The sequence below is a fragment of the Triticum dicoccoides genome, chromosome 4B (assembly GCF_002162155.2).
Source record: "Triticum dicoccoides isolate Atlit2015 ecotype Zavitan chromosome 4B, WEW_v2.0, whole genome shotgun sequence".
Taxonomy (NCBI): Eukaryota; Viridiplantae; Streptophyta; class Magnoliopsida; order Poales; family Poaceae; genus Triticum; species Triticum dicoccoides.
This window is the reverse complement of record NC_041387.1, coordinates 271,267,253-271,282,464: the sequence shown is the minus strand read 5'-3', so window position 1 is coordinate 271,282,464 and position 15,212 is coordinate 271,267,253.

Below are 15,212 nucleotides of genomic sequence, written 5' to 3'. Positions count from 1 at the left end.
CGGCCCGTCCCCGTCGCCGCCCCCGTACGTCGCCGCCCCAGCCCGTCGCCGCTCCCCGTCCCCTCGCATCGCCGGCCGTCGCCCCTACGCTGTAAGACCGCCCCCTGCCGCGCCATGGCCAGCGGCGCTCACACACACAGTACACACACACATGCACACACAGTACACACACAGAGACAGATTATTCTTAATTATTTTATGTTTCATGTTTTTTTGTTTTTTATACTTTTAGTTTTTATAAATGTTAGATTAATGTCAATTGTTAGATGATTATATATATATATATAAATGTTAGATATTAATGTCAAATGTTAGATGAATTAGATAGAAATGTTAGATATTAATGTCAAATGTTAGATGAATTAGGTAGACATTAATGTTAGATGAGTTAGTTTTTTTATATTAATTTTATATATAGATGAATTAGATATATTAATGTTAGATCAATTAGATATATTAAATTTAGGTATATGAGATTTGATCATCTGATTAAAATTTTACTATATAGAACTAGCTACTTTATTTTTAGTAAGAAAATTAATAGAACTAGTTAATTTTTAGTAAGTGCTTAGTTGAATTAGTTGAATTAATAGAACTAGTTGAATTAGTTGAATTAATAGAACTGGTGACCCACAAGTATAGGGGATGTATCGTAGTCCTTTCGATAAGTAAGAATGTCGAACCCAACGAGGAGCAGAAGGAAATGATAAGCGGTTTTCAGCAAGGTATTCTCTGCAAGTACTGAAATAAGTGGTAACAGATAGTTTTGTGATAAGATAATTTGTAACGAGCAACAAGTAACAAAACTAAATAAAGTGCAGCAAGGTGGCCCAATCCTTTTTGTAGCAAAGCACAAGCCTAGACAAACTCTTATATAAGGGAAAGCGCTCCCGAGGACACATGGGAATATCGTCAAGCTAGTTTTTATCACATTCATATGATTCACGTTCGGTACTTTGATAATTTGATATGTGGGTGGACCGGTGCTTGGGTGTTTTTCTTACTTGAACAAGCATCCCACTTATGATTAACCTCTATTGCAAGCATCTGCAACTACAACAAAAGTATTAAGGTAAACCTAACCATAGCATGAAACATATGGATCCAAATCAGCCCCTTACGAAGCAACGCATAAACTAGGGTTTAAGCTTCTGTCACTCTAGCAACCCATCATCTACTTATTACTTCCCAATGCCTTCCTCTAGGCCCAAATAATGATGAAGTGTTATGTAGTCGACATTCACATAACACCACTAGAGGCTAGACAACATACATCTCATCAAAATATCGAACGAATACCAAATTCACATGACTACTAATAGCAAGACTTCTCCCATGTCCTCAGGAACAAACGTAACTACTCACAAAGCATATTCATGTTCATAATCAGAGGGGTATTAATATGCATAAAGGATCTGAACATATGATCTTCCACCAAATAAACCAACTAGCATCAACTACAAGGAGTAATCAACACTACTAGCAACCTAAGTACCAATCCCGGAATTGGAGACAAGAATTGGATACAAGAGATGAACTAGGGTTTTGAGAGGAGATGGTGCTGGTGAAGATGTTGATGGAGATTACCCTCTCCCGATGAGAGGAGCATTGGTGATGACGATGGCGATGATTTCCCCCTCCCGGAGGGAAGTGTCCCCGGCAGAACAGCTCTGCCGGAGCCATAGATTGGTTCCGCCAAGGTTCTGCCTCGTGGCGGCGGAGTCTCGTCCCGAAAGGTTGCTTATGATTTTTTCCTCGACGAAAGACCTCATATAGCAGAAGATGGCCATCGGAGAGCCAACAGGGGGCCCACGAGGCAGGGGGGCGCGCCCTGGGGGGTAGGGCGCGCCCACCACCCTCGTGGCCAGGTGGGCCCCCTCTAGTGAACTTCTTTCGCTCAACATTTTTTATTATTTTCAAAAATGACTTTCGTGGAGTTTCAGGACTTTTGGAGTTGTGCAGAATAGGTCTCTAATATTTGCTCCTTTTCCAGCCTAGAATTCCAGTTGCCGGCATTCTCCCTCCTTATGTAAACCTTGTAAAATAAGAGAGAATAGGCATAAGTATTGTGACATAACATGTAATAACAGCCCATAATGCAATAAATATCGATATAAAAGCATGATACAAAATGGACGTATCAACTCCTCCAAGCTTAGAACTTGCTTGTCCTCAAGCGGAAGCTGATAACGATAAATATGTCCCCATGTTTAGAGGTAGAGGTGTCGATAAAAATAAAATACGGACATGAAAGCATCATGATTATTCTCATAACAGCAACATATATAGATATTGTCATATGATTTCTTATGCTCAAGTAATAATTTGTTCACAATGCAGAGTACGAATCATAAACTTTATTGAGAACTAACAAACTATAACCTCAGTCATTGAAGCAATTGCAATTTATCATAACATCAGAAAGAGTCTATGTCAGAGCTTTCTAGCAAGTCCACATAATCAACTATCATTTAGTCTTTCATAATTGCTAACACTGACGCAATACTTGTGGTTACGGAGTTTTAATCGGACACAGAGAAAGATAGGGGCTTATAGTTTCGCCTCCCAACCTTTTACCTCAAGGGTAATGTCAACAATAATAACTCATGCTCCCCTACATCCAATTAGATATATCTATCAGGATCTTTCCAACACACTGTGATTGCCAAATGATAAAGTGTAAAAAGGAAAGGTGAAGATCACCATGACTCTTGCATAAGGTAGAAGATTATAATAAAAGATAGGCCCTTCACAGAGGGAAGCAGAGGTTTCCATGCGCTTTTATGGTTGGATGCACAAAATCTTAACGCAAAAGAACATCACTTTATATTGCCCCTTGTGATATGAACCTTTATTATGCAGTCCGTCGCTTTTATTACTTTCACATCACAAGTTTGTATAAAGCTTATTCCTCCCACACCAATCAATCATACATATTTAGAGAGCAATTTTTATTGCTTTGCACCGATGACAACTTACTTGAAGGATCTTACTCAATCCATAGGTAGATATGGTGGACTCTCATGGCAAAATTGGTTTAAGGGTTTTGGAAGCACAAGTAGTATCTCTACTTGGTGTTGAGAATTTGGCTAGCATGAGGGGGAAAGGCAAGCTCAACATGTTGGATGATCCATGACAATATACTTTATCTCAGATATAAGAAAACATAACCCATTATGTTGTCTTCCTTGTCCAACATCAACTCTTTAGCATGTCATATTTTAATGAGTGCTCCCAATCATAAAAGATGTCAATAATAGTATATTTATATGTGAAACATCTCTTTCCTTATTACTTCCTATTAATTGCAACAATGACCAAAGCTATGTCTGCCAACTCCCAACAACTTTTAATCATCATACTCTTTCTATGTGAAGTCATCACTCTCGATAAGATCAATATGATCTCTTTGTTTCTTTTTATTCTTTTATCTTTTCTTTTATTCACTCAAGATCATGGCAAAATAATCAAGCCCTTGACTCAACACTAATCTTTATTATATAGCTCACGGACTCGATTACATAGAGAGATCATAAAGCAAAAACTCAAAACTAGATCATGCCATAAACTTTATTCTACTAAATCAAGATACTACTAATAGGATCGAACTAAGAAAAATGGTAAAGATAGGAGTGTGGTTGTGATACGATACCGGGGCACCTCCCCCAAGCTTGGCAGATGCCAAGGGGAGTGCCCATGCCCATGTGATTATGTCTCCTTTGCTAGTGAATAAGGTGGCGACGATGACGGATAGTCGCACATCGAGCGTAAGAGGTCCTCCAGCTTGCGGATAATGCCCTTGAGTGCAACAATATGCTCCCTCAACAAAATATTTTCACGTGTGAGATACTTGTTCTGTATACGAGCTAACTCAATCATCTTGAAAAGCTTCGATCTCAGCTGGGGTAAGAAGATTGTGATCAAGTTGAAGGATGTCTTCTGCTGCCGGAGCTTGATCCTCCGTGGCCTTCTTGATCCCTTCATCCTTGTTGATCTCCATGGGTTCTTCCCTCTTTAGCTCTATCTTCATTAGCCAAGCATCGTTGTCTCCATTGTTGGAGGAGGGAGATGACATGATGCCTGGCCTTGACAGCCCTGACAGAAAATAGCTCGAAACAAGAACAGAGGATATTTGCATGATACGGGAGTCAAAACCTTCGGGAGAATATATAATGAATTTTTACCAACCCAAATACGTATCGTGCAAGAAAATGGAGTCCGGAAGGCACACGAGGTGTCCACGAGGTAGGGGGCGCGCCCAGGGGGGTAGGGCGCGCCCTCCACCCTCGTGGGTCCCTCGTGTCCTTCCCGGACTGCTACTTATTTTTCTATTTTTCTAAATATTCCAAAACCGAAAAATATTGCCTTAAAAACTGTTTTGGAGTCGGTTTACTTACCATACCACGTACCTATTCCTTTTCGGAGTCTGAAACATTCTGGAAAGTGTCTCTTATGTATTCCTCCGGGGTTACGGTTTCAATAACATTGGTTTCAACATTTATAGGATTACCTGAGATATAGTGTTTGATTCTTTGACCGTTTACCACTTTCGGATTTGTGCCTTCGAAATTGTTGATTTTTGTGGCACCGGAATGATAGACCTCCTCGATGACGTAGGGGCCTTCCCATTTAGAGAGAAGTTTTCCTGCAAAAAATCTTAAACGAGAGTTGTATAGCAATACATAATCACCTACATTAAACTCACGCTTTTGTATCCTTTTGTCATGCCATCTTTTGACTTTCTCTTTAAACAACTTGGCATTTTCATAAGCTTGGGTTCTCCATTCATCAAGTGAGCCAATATCAAATAACCTCTTCTCACCGGCAAGTTTGAAATCATAATTGAGCTCTTTAATAGCCCAATATGCCCTATGTTCTAGTTCGAGAGGTAAGTGACATGCTTTTCCGTAAACCATTTTATACAGAGACATACCCATAGGATTTTTATATGCAGTTCTATAGGCCCATAATGCATCATCAAGTTTATTGGACCAATTCTTTCTAGACCTATTGACAGTCTTTTGCAAAATTAATTTGAGCTCTCTATTACTCAATTCTACTTGACCACTAGACTGTGGGTGATAAGGAGATGCAATTCTATGATTAACATCATACTTAGCAAGCATTTTTTGGAAAGCACCATGAATAAATGTGAACCACCATCAGTCATTAAATATCTAGGGACTCCAAACCTCGGAAAAATAACTTCTTTAAGCATCTTAATAGAAGTGTTATGATCAGCACTACTAGTTGGAATAGCTTCTACCCATTTAGTAACATAATCAACAACAACTAAAATATGTGTATAACCATTAGAGGCAGGAAAAGGTCCCATATAATCAAAGCCCCAAACATCAAATGGTTCAATAACAAGTGAATAATTCATAGGCATTTCTTGACGTCTACTAATATTACCAATTCTTTGGCATTCATCACATGACAAGACGAACTTACGGGCATCCTTGAAGAGAGTAGGCCAATAGAAACCGGATTGCAATACCTTATGTGCAGTTCTATCTCCCGCGTGGTGTCCTCCATAAGCTTCGGAGTGGCACTTGCGTAGGATTTGTTCTTGTTCATGCTCAGGTACACAACGTCTAATAACACCATCTACTCCTTCTTTATAAAGATGTGGGTCATCCCAAAAGTAATGTCTCAAATCATAGAAAAACTTTTTCTTTTGCTGGTATGTGAAACTAGGTGGTATAAATTTAGCAACAATATAATTAGCATAATTAGCATACCAAGGAGTACTACGAGAAGTACTTATAACATCTACTTGTTCATTAGGAAAGCTATCATCAATAGGTAGTGGGTCATCAAGAACATTTTCTAACCTAGACAAGTTGTCTGCAACGGGGTTCTCAGCTCCTTTTCTATCAACAATATGCAAATCAAATTCTTGTAGCAAGAGAACCCATCTAATAAGTCTAGGTTTAGCATCTTTCTTTTCCATAAGATATTTAATAGCAGCATGATCCGTGTGAATAGTTACTTTAGAATCAACAATATAAGGTATGAACCTATCATAAGCAAATACAACTACTAAGAATTCTTTTTCAGTAGTAGCATAATTTCTTTGAGCATTGTCTAGAGTCTTACTAGCATAATGGATAACATTTAATTTCTTATCAACTCTTTGCCCTAGAACAGCACCTACAGCATAATCACTAGCATCATACATAATTTCAAAGGGTAAATTCCAATCAGGTGGATGAACAATAGGTGCAGAGATCAATGATTTCTTAAGTATTTCAAATGCTTCTACACAATCATCATCAAAGACAAAGGGTATTTTTTTGTAATAAATTAGTCATAGGCCGATAAATTTTTGAGAAGTCCTAAATGAACCTCCTATAAAATCCGGCGTGACCAAGGAAACTTTTTATACCTTTGATGTCTTTGGGACATGGCATCTTTTCAATAGCATCAACTTTGCTTTATCAACTTCAATACCCCTTTCAGAAACTTTATGCGCCAAGACAATACCTTCATTAACCATAAAGTGGCACTTTTCCCAATTCAAGACAAGATTAGTTTCTTCACATCTCTGCAAAACTCGATCAAGATTGCTCAAGCAATCATCAAAAGAAGATCGATAGACGGAAAAGTCGTCCATGAAAACCCCACAAATCTTTTCACAAAAGTCAGAGAATATAGCCATCATGCATCTTTGAAAGGTAGCAGGTGCATTGCATAAACCAAAAGGCATACGTCTATAAGCAAAGGTACCAAAAGGGCAAGTAAAAGTAGTCTTTGATTGATCCTTGGCTGACACAGGTATTTGAGAGAAACCGGAATAACCACCTAGAAAGCAATAATGTGTATGTTTGCATAGTCTTTCTAGCATTTGATCGATAAAAGGTAAGGGGTAATGATCTTTCTTAGTAGCCTTATTTAATTTGCGGAAATCAATTACCATTCTATAACCTGTAATAATTCTTTGTGGAATCAATTCATCTTTATCATTAGGAACAACAGTAACACCTCCCTTTTTAGGGACACAATGAACAGGACTTACCCATTGACTATCAGCAACGGGATAAATTATACCTGCCTCCAAAAGCTTTAGTATTTATTTTCTTCCCACTTCTTTCATCTTAGGATTCAGCCGTCGTTGATGATCACGAACCGGTTTGGCATCTTCTTCCAAATTTATTTTATGTTGACATAGAGTGGGACTAATGCCCTTAAGATCATCAAGAGTATATCCAATAGCAGCACAGTGCTTCTTCAGAGTTTTCAATAATCTTTCTTCTTCATGCTCTGAAATGTTAGCACTAATAATAAGAGGATATATCTTATTTTCATCAAGATAAGCATATTTAAGATTATCAGGCAACGGTTTAAGCTCAAACACGGAATCACCCTTGGGTTGAGGGGGATCCCCTAGGATTTCAACAGGAAAATTATGTTTCAGAATAGGTTCCTGTTTAAAGAATACTTCATCTATTTCCCTTCTTTGATTCATAAACATATCATTTTCATGGTCTAGCAAATATTTTTCTAAAGGATCACTATGAGGTACGGCAATAGAAGCAAGACCAATAATTTCATCCTTACTAGGCAATTCTTCTTCCCGGTGTTGTCTACTAAATTCAGAGAAATTAAACTCATGAGACATATCACCCAAGCCAATAGTAACAACACTCTTTTCGCGGTCTATTCTAGCATTGACAGTATTCAAGAAGGGTCTACCAAATATTATGGGACAAAAGCTATCTTGTGGGGAACCAAGAATAAGAAAATCAGCAGGGTATTTAGTTTTCCCACACAAGACTTCAACATCTCTAACAATTCTCATTGCGGATATAGTATCTCTATTGGCAAGTTCAATTGTAACATCAATACCTTCTAACTCAGCAGGTGCAATTTCATGCTTAATTTCTTCATATAAAGTATGTGGTATAACACTAGCACTAGCACCCATATCACATAAGCCATGATAACAATGATCTCCTATTTTAACAGAAATAACAGGCACGCCTACCACAGGTCTATGTTTATCTTTAGCACAAGGTTTGGCAATTCTAGCGGTTTCACCGCAGAAATGAATAACATGCCCATCAATATTATCAGCTAAGAGGTCCTTAACAATAGCAATATTAGGTTCAACTTTAACTTGCTCAGGAGGTGTATAAGTTCTAATATTGCTTTTACGAACTACAGTTGAAGCTTTAGCATGATCCTTTATTCCAACAAGGAAAGGTGGTTTCTCAACATAAGAAGTAGGAACAATAGGATCATTATAAGTGACAGTCTTTTCTTCAACTTTAGTAGGTGCGGCTACTTTTACTTCTCTTTGGGGAGATCAACATACGTAGCAAAAGTTTCACAGAAAGAAGCTACTATCTCAGAGTCAAGTTCATATTTAGTGCTAAATGTACCGAAATATCGGTATCCATAAAAGATTTAACACAATCAAACTTAGGTGTCATACCTGACTCCTTACCTTCGTCGATATACCAATCTTCAGAGTTGCATTTAATTCTATCCAATAAATTCCATTTGAATTCAATAGTCTTCATCATAAAAGAGCCAACACAAGAAGTATCGAGCATGATGCAATTGTTTTCAGAAAGCCGAGCATAAAAACTTTCAAGAATTATTTCTTTTGAGACCTCATGATTGGGGCATGAATATAACATAGATTTAAGCCTCCCCCAAGCTTGAGCGATGCTTTCTCCTTCGCGAGGCCAAAAATTATATATATAATTGCGATCATGATGAACAAGATGCATAGGATAATACTTCTGATGAAATTCCAGCTTCATTCGTTTATAGTTCCATGATCCCGTATCATCACATAGCCTATACCATGTCGATGCATCTCCCTTCAAAGATAAAGGGAAGACCTTCTTCTTAACAACATCATCGGGTATACCTGCAAGCTTAAATAATCCACAAACTTCATCCACAAATATTAGGTGCTCATCAGGATGCTTTGTTCCATCTCCTGTAAAAGTATTAGCTAGCAGTTTTTCTAACATACCCGAAGGAACTTCAAAGGGAACATTTTCATTTTCAGTAGGTTCAGTAGGTTGAGGAGCAACTCTTTGCTCTACTGGTCGGGGTGAAGATACCCCGAACAAGCCCCTCAGAGGATTACTTTCCATAGTAAAAAGTGACAGTAAATTTCAGCACACTATATAAATTTTTCCTTACCAAATTCCACCTACCAAAGGCGCTTCACTCCCTGGCAATGGTGCCAGAAAAGAGTCTTGATGACCCACAAGTATAGGGGATCTATTGTAGTCCTTTCGATAAGTAAGAGTGTCGAACCCAACGAGGAGCAGAAGGAAATGATAAGCGGTTTTCAGCAAGGTATTCTCTGCAAGTACTGAAATAAGTGGTAACAGATAGTTTTGTGATAAGATAATTTGTAACGAGCAACAAGTAACAAAAGTAAATAAAGTGCAGCAAGGTGGGCCAATAATTTTTGTAGCAAAGGACAAGCCTGGAAAAACTATTATATAAGGAAAAGCGCTCCCAAGGACACATGGGAATATCGTCAAGCTAGTTTTCATCATGTTCATATGATTCGCGTTCGGTACTTTGATAATTTGATATGTGGGTGGACCGGTGCTTGGGTGCTGTTCTTACTTGAACAAGCATCCCACTTATGATTAACCTCTATTGCAAGCATCCACAACTACAACAAAAGTATTAAGGTAAACCTAACCATAGCATGAAACATATGGATCCAAATCAGCCCCTTACGAAGCAACGCATAAACTAGGGTTTAAGCTTCTGTCACTCTAGCAACCCATCATCTACTTATTACTTCCCAATGCCTTCCTCTAGGCCCAAATAATGGTGAAGTGTTATGTAGTCGACGTTCACATAACACCACTAGAGGCTAGACAACATACATCTCATCAAAATATCGAACGAATACCAAATTCCCATGACTACTAATAGCAAGACTTCTCCCATGTCCTCAGGAACAAACGTAACTACTCACAAAGCATATTCATGTTCATAATCAGAGGGGTATTAATATGCATAAAGGATCTGAACATATGATCTTCCACCAAATAAACCAACTAGCATCAACTACAAGGAGTAATCAACACTACTAGCAACCTACTAGTACCAATCCCGGAATTGGAGACAAGAATTGGATACAAGAGATGAACTAGGGTTTTGAGAGGAGATGGTGCTGGTGAAGATGTTGATGGAGATTGCCCTCTCCCGATGAGAGGAGCATTGGTGATGACGATGGCGATGATTTCCCCCTCCCGGAGGGAAGTGTCCCCGGCAGAACAGCTCTGCCGGAGCCCTAGATTGGTTCCGCCAAGGTTCCACCTTGTGGCGGCGGAGTCTCGTCCCGAAAGGTTGCTTATGATTCTTTTCCTCGACGAAAGACCTCATATAGCAAAAGATGGCCATCGAAGAGCCAACAGGGGGGCCCACGAGGCAGGGGGCGCGCCCCCCACCCTCCTGGCCAGGTGGGCCCCCCTCTGGTGAACTTCTTTCGCTCAATATTTTTTATTATTTCCAAAAATGACTTTCGTGGAGTTTCAGGACTTTTGGAGTTGTGCAGAATAGGTCTCTAATATTTGCTCCTTTTCCAGCCCAGAATTCCAGTTGCTGGCATTCTCCATCCTTATGTAAACCTTGTAAAATAAGAGAGAATAGGCATAAGTATTGTGACATAACATGTAATAACAGCCCATAATGCAATAAATATCGATATAAAAGCATGATGCAAAATGGACGTATCAAGAACGAGTAAGTGTTTATCAATTAATGTTTCAACTATGAACATAGGAAATGTCTGATGACGGAAATGATTTCGTTATGTGCGAATACTGCGAAGACAAGCGCGGCCTGTGCGACAGAAGGTTTCTAGTTGATGATAGGCGCTTCAACATCAAGCTGGATGAGACCTTCAAAGTGGATAAAGCAAGTCACAATGACAATTCTTTTTCGTAGTTAAGCATGACTTATGCTTCATTTGCTTCAACTTATAATTTTAATTTTTACTATTCTACTAGCGTATCCCCTGCCATGCAAGAATTTTTGTCTTGGATAAGATAGGTTTCAGTCCTAACAAAACTATGGAGGTAAAGAGAGTTTACTTGAAGACCAAGCATGGTTATACTTTCGACGTCAAATTATACAATGCAGACACCTACACCTATTTTGAATGCAAAACTTGGCAAGCACTATGCAAGGCTTATGCATTTGAGCCTGACATGGTTATCACATTTGATATTCGTCTGGAAGATGATATTGAAGGTAATAGAGACATCTAGTTCTACCATTATGTGAGTTTCTCAACCATACTTATGTCTTTGATATTGTTTATTAAAAAATAGTTTACAACTATTTTCTATTGACAGCTTATTTCCATTTAAGCAAACATGTCCGGCGCATGGTAGACAGGACCGTCCACTGTCCTGATTTCTACTACACAACCTTCTTCTTGTAGACGTTGTTGGGCCTCCAAGTGCAGAGGTTTGCAGGACACTAGCAAATTTCCCTCAAGTGGATGACCTAAGGTTTATCAATCCGTGGGAGGCGTAGGTTGAAGATGGTCTCTCTCAAACAACCCTGCAACCAAATAACAAAGAGTCTCTTGTGTCTCCAACACACCCAATACAATGGTAAATTGTATAGGTGCACTAGTTCGGCGAAGGGATGGTGATACAAGTGCAATATGGATGGTACATATAGGTTTTTGTAATCTGAAAATATAAAAACAGCAAGGTAACTAATGATAAAAGTGAGCGTAAATGGTACTGCAATGCTAGGAAACAAGGCCTAGGGTTCATACTTTCACTAGTGCAAGTTCAACAATAATAACATAACTGGATCATATAACTATCCCTCAACAAGTAACAAAGAGTCACTCCAAAGTCACTAATAGCAAAGAACAAACAAAGAGATTATGGTAGGGTGCGAAACCACCTCAAAGTTATCCTTTCTGATTGATCTATTCAAGAGTCCGTAGTAAACTAACACGAAGCTATTCTTTCCGTTCGATCTATCATATTGTTCGTACTAGAATAACACCTTAAGGCACAAATCAACCAAAACCCTAATGTCACCTAGATACTCCAATGTCACATCAAGTATCCGCGGGTATGGTTATACGATATGCATCACACAATCTCAGATTCATCTATTCAAACCAACACAAAGAACTTCAAAGAGTGCCCCAAAGTTTCTACCAGAGAGTCAAGACGAAAATGTGTGCCAACCCCTATGCACAAGTTGACAAGGTCACTGAACCCGCAAGTTGATCACCAAAACATACATCAAGTAGATCACGTGAATATCCCATTGTCACCACAGATAAGCACATGCAAGACATACATCAAGTGTTCTCAAATCCTTAAAGACTCAATCCGATAATATAACTTCAAAGGGAAAATTCAATCCATTACAAGAGATAGAGGGGGAGAAACATCATAAGATCCAACTATAATAGCAAAGCTCGCGATACATCAAGATCGTGCCAAGTCAAGAACACGAGAGAGAGAGAGAGATCAAACACATTGCTACTTGTACATACCCTTAGCCCCAAGGGTGAACTACTCCCTCCTCGTCATGGAGAGCGCCGGGATGATGAAGATGGCCACCGGTGAGGGATCCCCCCTCCGGCAGGGTGCCGGAACAGGGTCCCGATTGGTTTTTGGTGGCTATAGGGGCTTGCGGCGGCGGAACTCCCGATCTAGGTTATGTTTTGGAGGTTTCTGTATTTATAGGAATTTTTTGGCGTCGGGAACAAGTCAGGGGGGGTCTCCGAGTCGTTCACGAGATAGGGCGGCATGCCCCCCACCCTCGTGGACGGCCCGAGACTCTTCTAGCCTAACTCTTCCACTCCGGGGGCTTCTTTTGGTCCATAAAAAATCATCAAAAATTGGCATGTCAATTGGACTCCATTTGGTATTCCTTTTCTGTAAAACTCAAAAACAAGGAAAAAAACAAAAACTGGCACTGGGCTCTAGGTTAATAGGTTAGTCCCAAAAATCATACAAAATAGCATATAAATGCATATAAAACATCCTAGATGGACAATATAATAGCATGGAAATATAAAAAATTATAGATATGTTGGAGACGTATCAAGCATCCCCAAGCTTAATTCCTGCTCGTCCTCGAGTAGGTAAATGATAAAAAACAGATTTTTTGATGTGGAATGCTACCTAACATATTTATCAATGTAATCTTTTCTATTGGCAAGAATATTGTGATCCATAAGATTCAAGACAAAAGTTTAATATTGACATGAAAACAATAATACTTCAAGCATACTAACAAAGCAATCATGTCTTCTCAAAATAACATGGCCAAAGCAAGCTATCCCTACAAAATCATATAGTCTAGCTATGCTCTATCTTCATCACACAAAATATTTGAATCATGCACAACCCCGATGACAAGCCAATCAATTGTTTCATACTTTTGATGTTCTCAAACTTTTTCAATCTTCACGCAATACATGAGCATGAGCCATGGACATAGCACTATAGGTGGAATAGAATGGTGGTTGTGGAGAAGACAAAAAGGAGAAGATAGTCTCACATCAACTAGGCTTATCAACGGGCTATGGAGATGCCCATCAATAGATATCAATGTGAGTGAAGTAGGGGTTGCCATGCAACGGATACACTAGAGCTATAAGTGTATGAAAGCTCAAAAAGAAACTAAGTGGGTGTGCATCCAACTCGCTTGCTCACGAAGAACTAGGGCATTTTGAGGAAGCCCATCATTGGAATATACAAGCCAAGTTCAATAATGAAATATTCCCACTAGTATATGAAAGTGACAACATAGGAGACTCTCTATCATGAAGATCATGGTGCTACTTTGAAGCACAAGTTTGGTACAAGGATAGTAGCATTGCCCATTCTCTCTTTTTCTCTCATTTTTTTGTTTTTCTTTGTTTTTTGGGGCCTTCTCTTTTTTATGGCCTCTTTTTTCTCTTTTTTTTCGTCCGGAGTCTCATCCTGACTTGTGGGGGAATCATAATCTCCATCATCCTTTCCTCACATGGGACAATACTCTGATAATGATGACCATCACACTTTTATTTACTTACAGTTGATACTTAGAACAAAATATGACTCTATGTGAATGCCTACGGCGGTGTACCGGGATGTGCAATGAATCAAGAGTGACATGTATGGAAGAATTATGAACGGTGGCTTTGCCACAAATACGATGTCAACTACATGATCATGCAAAGCAATATGACAATGATGGAGCGTGTCATAATAAACGGAACGGTGGAAAGTTGCATGGCAATATATCTCGGAATGGCTATGGAAATGCCATAATAGGTACGTATGGTGGCTATTTTGAGGAAGGCATATGGTGGGTGTATGGTACCGGCGAAAGTTGCGCGGTATTAGAGAGGCTAGCAATGGTGGAAGGGTGAGAGTGCGTATAATCCATGGACTCAACATTAGTCATAAAGAACTCATATACTTATTGCAAAAATTTATTAGTTATCGAAATGAAGTACTATGCGCATGCTCCTAGGGGGATAGATTGGCAGGAAAAGACCATCGCTCGTCCCCGACCGCCACTCATAAGGAAGACAATCAATAAATAAATCATGCTCCGACTTCATCACATAACGGTTCACCATACGTCATGCTATGGGAGTCACAAACTTTAACACAAGTATCTCTCAAATTCACAACTACTCACTAGCATGACTCTAATATCACCATCTTCATATCTCAAAACAATCATAAGGAATCAAACTTCTCATAGTATTCAATGCACTTTATATGAAAGTTTTTATTATATCCCTCTTGGATACCCATCATATTAGGACTAGATTCATAACCAAAGCAAATTACCATGATGTTCTAAAGACTATCAAAATAATATAAGTGAAGCATGAGAGTTCATCTATTTCTTCAAAATAAAACTACCGTCGTGCTCCAAAATATATAAGTGAAGCACCAGAGCAAATGACAAGCTACTCCAAAAGATATAAGTGAAGATCAATGAGTAGTCGAATAATTATATAACTATGTGAAGACTCTCTAACATTTAAGAATTTCATATCTTGATATTTTATTCAAACAGCAAGCAAAACAAAAGGAAAAAATACTCCAAGCAAAACACATATCATGTGGTGAATAAAAATATAGCTCCAAGTAAGGTTACCTATGAACGAAGAAGAAAGAGGGGATGCCTTTCGGGGCATCCCCAAGCTTAGGCTCTTGCCACTCCTTATTCCATAG